This window comes from Mustela putorius, unplaced genomic scaffold (assembly GCF_011764305.1).
Source record: "Mustela putorius furo isolate JIRA1106 unplaced genomic scaffold, ASM1176430v1.1 tig00002118_pilon_pilon_pilon, whole genome shotgun sequence".
Lineage (NCBI taxonomy): Eukaryota > Metazoa > Chordata > Mammalia > Carnivora > Mustelidae > Mustela > Mustela putorius.
Genome location: NW_025421952.1, coordinates 222,833 through 232,230, shown reverse-complemented (window position 1 = coordinate 232,230; position 9,398 = coordinate 222,833).

The following is a 9,398-nucleotide window of genomic DNA, read 5'->3' as shown; positions in this document are numbered from 1 at the left end:
CTGCAGAGGCAGAGGCGGCAAAAATAAGCGCAGCTGTTCGTCTAGAGTGACAAATAATTTTTGGTCCATTAGCTCTACTGTGACTTTGGTCAATTCTCCACATCATAGTCCTTAAAACAAAAGATGCATCCTGGTCTCCAAGGCTATAAAACTCTGGCCCAGGAGAACAAGGTGCTTTAGAAACCCATAATGCAAATACACTTGGAGGTGACATGCAGAATCAAGTGTACCGATGTGCCATTGCAATGGCCTTGCTCCCTCATAGCTCAACTGAAATAAAATCAATTGGTCTGATAAGTTTCTTTTTTTTAAATAGGTTCTGGTATTCGGCCATTCATTCAATATATACATTTTTCAATATATACATTTTTTTCATTCAATATTATTTTTTAAAGGTTTTATTTATTTATTTGACAGAGAGACAGCGAGAAAGGGAACACAAGCAGGGGGAGCAAGAGGGAGAAGCAGGCTTCCCAGTGAGCAGGGAGCCCAATGTGGGACTCAATCCCATGACCCTGGATCATGACCTAGCTGAAGACACTTCATGAGTTAGCCACCCAGGCACTCCTCATTCAATATTTTTTGAATACCACACTGAGAAAGGCATGTAGTCAGGGGCTGAGAGGAAGACAAAGAGCAAAATACGGTCCCTGTCCCCAGGCTAATAACATGTGCAAATAGGAAAAATCCCATTAGAGAGGCCTGTACAAAGCACGATGATAGTTTGGGGAAGCCTGAAATCTGAAATCGTTTTATGTTTAAATGACCAACTTTAAGGTTTGAAGAATTGGATGTAGTTAAATGGGGGAAGTTATCTGAAGAAGAAGGAATGATAGGAGCAAAGGCAAATCTCATTAAGAGACAGTAATTTAATACAGCTGAAACTATCTTGCAACTAGAACAGAAGAAGTAAGGCAGGAAAAACAGGGAGGCCAGCGCAAAAAAACTTTGAAATTAGGCCAAGGTGTTTAGGCTTATTTGGTAGGAAAAAGACAGTGAAAGTTCTGGAATGGGGAGTAAAACAATCAGAGTTGAGATTTAAGATGAAATTGCCACCAGCTTATTGTTTTTAATCACCCCCCCCCCCCCAAACTACGCACTGCTCAGATGTCCAATTTTGAAGTGATCATCTCCCAGTCGACTATTCTCTTCCACCTCTGTCCACCACCTGGTCCTCAACGGTTCTTCACTAGGTACTTCCCTCCTTGAAATAAAACATTTAGCCTCTAAATTAGCCAATTGTGTGATTAATTACTAGGGCTCCAGAGCTCTGGTTTGAAACTTTGTTACTTGTCACTCCTAACCCAGGTACCTCCAAAGTCCCAGGTTTAAAAGGCCTTTTTTTCCCCCTCCCCCCCCCATCAAAATCCTCAGAGTCAGAAAACAGCCTCACCACCACCTTTACCCCCCCCAACCCACCGCTTGATTAAATTAGGTTTGAAGGCCTGAGGGTTCCTCGTTTTCCTTGCTCATCATCTTCCTTCATCATTTTGCCAATCCTGGGCCTTTGCCCTACCCTGTATCATGACATCCTATTTTGAAAGACTGAAGGGGATTTTCACTTCCAATTATTCCATTAGGGTAAAGGAATTTTTAAATTACAATTTCGGGGGCAGTTTCCTGAGCAATGAGCACTTCTCTCTTTTGTTCTAATTTCCCTCTATTCTCCTAATACCACATTCACTGTGAAGCCTTCCTCATTCCTCATAGCACTGCCTGAGGATTCAATGGGGACCGGGAGTAGAATAATAAAAAAACTAACCTTTAACAAGATCTTTCCATAGACTAGGCAGTTTGATAGATGCTCAATATGCATTGTCCTTTTACTTCATAACGCTGAGACAGAGATGATTATGCATATTTTACAGATGGGGAACCTGATTTCAGAAAAGTTAAGTAATTGGCTCAAATTTACATACACAGTTCGTAAGGGGGTGGAACCAAGATTTATATCCCCGTATGTCTGACTCCACAAACCACAATCCTAACTCTTTAAATGATGCTGTCTGGCTACATAGCAAACATTCACTAATGGCAGATACTATCATTAGCTTTGTCTGAGTCTATCCTTTTTATTTTGAATGTTCTCTCTCGTCTATCAGATTCTACGGGGCTTTTTAGTTCGCGAAGGCTTTTGCGAACTCTTCCCCCAAACCCCTCAGGTTGCTATCATTGTTACTCCCATTTTCCCAATGAAGCCGCTGGGTGGGCGCTCAGAGAGTGTGTGCCGAGGGCTTCAGGTCAGCGGGATTGGACCATTTATTGAAAGTGCAGCTGGCACTAGGACTTGAGTGCTGGTCTCCTAGCTCCAAAACCCAGCCTCTCTTCAGCATGGTTCCTCTCCCGGTGCCCAGCCTTTTCCGAATCTGAGATCTGCATCATCAGAACGAACGGGAGGTCTTCCGCACTCCGTCTTTGGGGCTTTTACCTAAAGCGCTCGTTTATCCGGGCGCAGACATAGGTTCGCTGTTTCCATGTGCGCCCAGCACGGGGCCTCGTACACAACTGATGTCAAAGGAAACGGACGAAAGCTACCGCGGTTAGCGGTCCGTCCTGCTACGGCACACTACCCACCGAGCAGAGATTCCGCATACAGTAGGCGCTCACCATCGTGAGATTTCAGTTCCCCCCACTTCTCTGGGAACGTTAAGGCTGGCGGGGGAGGGAAGAGGCACGCAACTCCTCACCTGAGGGCTCAGCAGCGTCCTCAGGTGCTTCAACTGCCAGACGAACACCTGTCTCTCGGATGCCACCAATCAGCGACAACTCCCGTGGTTACCTTGACAACCCGTAACGCTGCCGCAGCGACTGCCGCTGACGCGCTGTCGCTGACGCTAACGCTGACGCGAGTACAGCGAGACACACTTCGCAAAGTCACCACATAGCTTCGCTGTGAAGCCGAGAGAACGTGCGCAGGCGCCGTGACGTCTAGGGCGGGGCCGAGAGGACGCGTATCCTCTCTTCAACCAATCCTGTCGTCGCTTGCAAACTCAAGCTGAAGCCACGCCCACGAGCCCTCCGCAAACTCGAGGTCCTATGGGTCGCGGTCTTCCTCCCGCCTGCATTGTGAGTGAAGTGTGGCTGAATACTTCTTTTAATACTTACGACCCTGGAGGAAGGCAGGGCGGTTGCTTTCATACGTTTTGCAGCAGCCCGGGTTGAATCCAGATAGGCTCTATGATGTGCACGGGGTATCACAAGGCTAATAATGATAGCTAACCGATTCCTCAGGATGCGTCTGCCAGGTACCGTGCAAAAGGTTGTAGATGCATTATCTCATTTAATCTCAAAGACAGCTTTTGAAGGGATGGCATTATTAGTTCCATTTCTCATGCCAGGAGACTCGGGATTAGAGGGGTCCCTTAACAAATGAAGAGTAAAGGATGTAACTGGGATTCAACCCAGAGCTGATGCGTTGAAACAGCCTTTATATTCTGAACTCGTAGCTCCCTATATCTATGCCATGCTTCTATACCCCGTGCCACTTCCATCCCAAGAGATGAGGTGTCCAGAGTCTGCGATGTGAGTGTTTCCGCGCCAGTGGCCAGTGAGAGGTACTACTGCAGAACTGGGTAGCAGTGGATCAAAGACTGCTGCCCAGATCTGGATGCTTTTGTGGTTCAAGGCGGAGGGCAAATGAGAACGGGGCTTATCTGATAGGATGAAGTTAAGTCTTGTGATACGTGGGATTGGAGCTTGGTGAGGTAAAAAGGATAATGACTTCTTGATCTGTTTGGATTGGGGTCCCTTTCAGAATTACTGGTCTAAATTCTTGGAACATGCCAGAGAGGCTGAGATGCAGAAAAAAAAGGAGCGTTGATACACCTGCTCTGGAAAGATCAGTGGTTTCCTCTGGAAAAACAGTGGTTTTTCTCTCACTGGCACCATCCCCTCCACCCCCGCTTTGGAATTTAGGAAACAGTAGAGGAAAAAGCCTCTATTTTCACAGGAAGGAAGTAGCCCCAGAGCCCAAAGTATAAGTCTTTTGACAGGGGAGTTCCAACCCTTCAGTTTTATTTCCATCCTCCTCCTCTGGATATAGTGGCAGAGAGTGAATATAAAGTCATTTACACTTTACAGTTATTATTGACTTTGACCGAATCAGCGAGACAGAGGCAGACAGAAAGAAAAGGAAAAGTGAGTGCGGGAAAGACTAGAGGTACAGGAGTGCACAGGATAGGAGCACGTGGCACTGAAGGGTCTATTAGCGGAGCTTCTCTTTCATTTGCCTCAAAACACCGTTCAGTCCCTTTCTGGAAATTAACTCGAGGTTGATGGAGGAGTCAGAGGAATCAGTGGTGAAAAGCTTGGGTGTCAATGTGGGCAGTGAAGTTTTAAAAAGGTTACCGGCCCCTCTCCTGTGGTATGACCTTCGTTTCCACGGATGCAGGAGAATTTATATACCTCCCCTTCTTTTCCTTCTCCCCCGTTCTCACTGAACAAAACAAAAGGAACTAGGGCTTCTGTTTTCTACACCCATTTCTGTCCTCTCCCCCCCCCATTCAAGGCTACAGAATCAAAACAAACACCTTAAAACACAATGTTAGTCCTCCTGTCGAGTTGGTGGTTGTGAGAGGCCCTTGTGGTCAGGGGAGAGACAGTGGGGAAGTGTCTTCAGCTTAGTGTACAGTATCCCAAACAGTCATCTCCAGTTTGTCCAAGAACATTTATTGGAAAAATGTCCAAGGGGTGAGGTCACCAGCAGCTGGGGGGCCACCAGGTGAGACGGGGAGCCCCTGAGACTCCGTGGAAGACATTGGAGTAGTGCAGTGCAGCATCTGCCTCCAGACCCAGACAATTCCTTTGAGTGCTGGGGGAGGGGGAGTACCCAAAGAACCCTCCCCCTTTGAGACCCAGAGGCAAGATGTGAGGGCAGCTGGGGATGCCGAGAGTCCTGATGCAGGTGCAATGGGGGCCCATCTGGGACCTAGTGGGATACAGTTGAACAAGTGTCTGTCCCCCGGACGCGGGGGATGGAAGGACATATCCCATCTGATAGCCATTCCCCAGGTCCAGGGGCACAGACCCCAAGAGACCTACCTTCTGGCCCTGCTGACAGTGGAAAGAGGATGGGCACCAGGCCTGAGATTGTGGGAGTGTCATTACCCTCTAGGAGATTACGGGATCCTTCAGTCTTGGGCAGATCACCAACTGAGGCTCTCCCTGACCCTGTCCCCATCCCCAGGGTGTTAGTGCATCTGTTTTTGAGTTCGGTTTCCTCACTCATACATACAGCGCGGACAGAGGGCAGGCGGAGGCGCAGCGGGAGCGGGCCGCGGGGCTGCGGGGGACCCCAGAGCTCCGACGGGCCGCTTAGTCTCTCCCTGAGCGGGGGGCGGTGCCGGCGCGGCCTGGCTGCTGGCCGGAGTCCCGGTGCGGAAGGCAGTGAGGCCGCTCCGCCGGCCCCTGCAGCTGGATGTGACCGTCCCGGCCTTCTAGCCGCCGCCTTCTGCAGAGCTGGCCCCGCTCGCTCCGCCGCAGCTGAACCGGGACGTGCCGGCCCGCCCCGCCCCGCCGGGGTTCTTGCCGCGGTCATCCCCCTACCCCCCCCCCCCCCCGACCCCATTCTCCAAGGGATCCTCCCAGGACCCCCTCCCATTGGCGGCCTCCCCGGTCCCCTTGCCTCTGATCCTGGCTCTGTCCAAGGAGCCAGCCGGGGGCGGGGGGGGGGGGGCCGTAGAGAGAGGCACAGGTGCGAGGGACTCGGGCTCCCGGGAGGGCCCCTTCCCTGCCCGGGTAGAATTAGCCAAGTTGGGAGGAGGAATCCCACTTCCCCTGCCGGAGGGGACAGAGTGGCGAGATAATTGATGTAAAATCTCCACTTGTAGACTGCGTCAGCTTTTAAATCTCTTCCCCATTGGTAATCTGATATTGGTTCTCTTCGCTCTCATTCATTCTTTAATTTATTAAACAAATATTTATTGAGCGTCACCTAGGTGTCTGGGCACGGGAGGAGCTGGAGTCCAGGGGTTAAGACAGCAGGCTGGGTATATAGCGGGGAAGTCTAAATAAAGAGCAGCAACCTATGGTTTTTAGCTCTTCTTCCTGCCTGGTGTGCAGAAATTCGTCGTCTAAGTGTCAGGTTTCCTAAAACCAGAGCGTCCAGAACCTCATAGGGCTGTTGGCAAGATCCAGTGAGATAATGTTGGGGAATGTCTTTATAAATCTTATGACACTGTGTGAGCGAGGGATTATCATGAATTTGCACCAGCGTGTTAGTTACTTCATTCGTTTAACCAACATAAATCCTTAAACTATTTCATGAGATCTGGAGTAACAACCTGGTGGGAGTCCCCTTTCTGTCAACTGTGTGATCTTCAGCAACGACCTAACTTCTCTGAGCCTCTGCTTTACCATCTGTAAAACGAGGGTGTCAGTGTGGTCTCCTTAGTGGGAATGCACCCAGTGAGATACTGCATGTGAGAAGTGCATTGTTCAGTGTAAATAACTGTTGGCTCATGTATTTAGGGCAGATACTTTGGTTTCTAATTCTCATTGCAGCATTTCTATTTCCGTGGCACTTTTTTCCCGTAAATTTCAGTTCAGCGTGTGTCCCCCTGGGGCTCCAAAGCTTCTGTTACCTTCCTTCTGAGATGAAAGAGTGAAATGGAGCAAGAGGGGCCCGGAGTACTGTGTGTGTCTGGACATGTGATCAAGCCACGGCTCAGGTCCTCTGACCTCTGCTGTCCCTGAGGACCCTGATCTCTGGCCTGCTGTTTCATCCTTGTCCCAGAAGAATCCTCTGCTCAGGGATTCTCATTGTCATGGGACTGGGTATTACCCTGCACTTCTGAGCTCCAGGTCCTCTGGAGAAGAGGTCATTATTTCCAAAGGTTAAGAGTGATGAACCTCAGGTTTGCCCCTTCATGGGGCAAAACAGAGGCTGGGCAGTGTGCATGTATGCAAAGAGGGAGCCCTAGAGCTTCCCTGGGGTGCCCAGAGGGATGGGGGCCCACTGATAGGGAAAGGGTGTGGGGAGAGATACTCAGAGGGGGCGGTGCTCGGAGAGGCCAGGGTACCTGGGTTAATCATCACTGTGGCTCAGATAAGGCCCCCGCCAGCTGGAAGCAGAGTTAGCGTGACAGAAGCGTTTGTGTAGCTGAAGATGGAGGTACGACAGGGTGTCCAGAGCATGAGACCATGCCAGGCACAAAATGGTTTCAACACGCGATTGAGACCCCAGAGCCTGGCAAGTGGGAGGTGAGACTCCCTCATCCCACCTTCTCCATGTTGGTCTTCTGCACTGATTCCTAGAATCATTTCTCTTCTGGACTTCCCTCCACCCTGGGTTTCTGTTTTCCCTCTCCTCCTTCCCATCTTCCTTCCTGACCTTCCCCTTTAGGCCCAGAGTACCAAGTTCAGGCTAAATCCTTGGATGCTGTGTGGGTGTGTGTGTGTGTGTGTGTGTGTGTGTCCCCAAACCTTGTGCCTGCTGCCGCTCCCACCTCCAGATCCAGAGGCGTGAGCGAGGCCTGGGCTTCCTGTCTGCATCCTTGTGCTCCCTTCCCTCTAGAGGTCTGGGTATGAGGCAGCCCTGCCAATCACAGAGGAGTCAAACCCACTGACCCAGGACCTCGACAAAGCAGATGCCGAGGGAATTGTTCCATTGCTGGGACAATGTGATGCTGAGATCTTCCAGGAGGAGCGGCAAGTCATGCCCACAGACTAGGTAACCCAGACCCATCCCCTGGACACTGAAAATAAAGATGCCAGCTCCATGCCAATGGTCCTTCGTGTTTGAGACCTGAGAGCCCCTCCACCACACCATTCATTCCTCCCCGTCCCCCAAATCCACTGTCCTTTTTTTGGCTTCTGATTCCCACCTGCTCCCTACAGAGACTGTATAGTGAATCAGTTCTGACCACCATGGTCCAAGTGGCTGGCAAAGTGCAGGAAGTGCTGAAGGTACAGTCTCTCTGTCTCCTCCCCTCCTAACTTCTCTCCCTCCCCACTTGATCTCTTTTCTTGGCTTCCACTTCTCATTTTACTCCATCTCCATTCTCCTTTCTCCCAGTCCTCCCTCTGGCCTCTTTATTGTCATCTTATTAATCAACAGTAATTAGAATAACTATTATCTACATCACACTCTGTAATTGACATTGTGCTTTCACACTCATTACCTTTGCAAAAACCTGTGAAATGAGTGTGATTGTTTCCATTTTTTTTTTTCAGATAGGAAAACAAAGGACAATCACAGTAGCTTGCCCAAATATATCCAGCTAATAATTGCTGGGTAGCACTGCTTTTTATTGAGTGATTGCTGGATACAAAGCTGCTCTCCGTCCTTTCTGGAATGAGTAAGGTTGGAGTAAGTAGCTAAGCCAGATTTAGGAGTCAGAATGAAGTTTCGTTCTCACATCCAGGCATCTTTCTGTTCCCTTTTGTGGTTAAGGAGGGTTAAGGAGTCTCCCCAGGAGTTCTTCTGTTGCTGCCAAAGAAGGAATGTGCTTCCCCCAAGCTGAGCTAGGAGCTAGGCCTTGGCGACACTGGGAATTTTTCTTTCTCAGGAACCTGAGGGGGAGCTGGTGGTGCTGAGTGGAGGGGGCAGCTCTGGCAGGATGGCGTTTCTCATGTCTGTGAGTATCCTGGTCCCCGATTTTCCTTCCTCTGCCTTCTCGGGGTAACCCTCAGGACCATAAAGCTCATCATAGCTAAGCTCCTAGGTGGCCCTCTTGAGGCCCGGCTCCCTCCGTCTCAAAGACAGATCTCACCGTGGAACCCCGTATCTTCCGAACCCAACTGGGCCCCACTCCATCTATTGAGGGTGTCTCTACATCCCATGCACCCCAAGCTGTCATCTGCAAGTAGCTTTCGACGTGCCAAATTCCAAGCAGGACTGGCTTAAGCGCTGGCCTGAGGGAATCCTCACACTAGTTGTCAAAATCCAAGGTTACCGCTCCCTTCACTTTCATCACTAACCCGTGTCCTTCCCCGGTGACAGGTCTCCTTCAACCAGCTTTGAAAGGTCTAGGACAGAAACCTCTACACCTACCTCATTGCAAGCAGTGACAGGTAAGCCACGTTGGCCTGTGAATATTTTCTTTGGCCTGGATAGTATTTTCTAGAAATAGAATTTTCAGGCTTTCAGGTGGAGATCGTGCCCAGTTTGCTTTGGTCGCCATTATTTCTTATTGCCTTATCCTCGGCCCATTTCACATACTCATGTCACCTGTCTGGCCCTTGTTGGAATTGGAGTGTCCAGCCCTAAAAAGTGTCTGTTGTGGTGTTCAGCAAATAGTAGGTGTTTCAGTCAATGATATCTTTCCATCATTCCCTTCTCTTAATGCATTCCCTTTTCTCTTCCCTAGTATACCATAATCTTCTGCTTTCCAACCAGTGCCACTGACTTTGAGTCTGTCCTCTTAGGTCTGTGGTGGCATCTAGAGAGGGGACAGAAG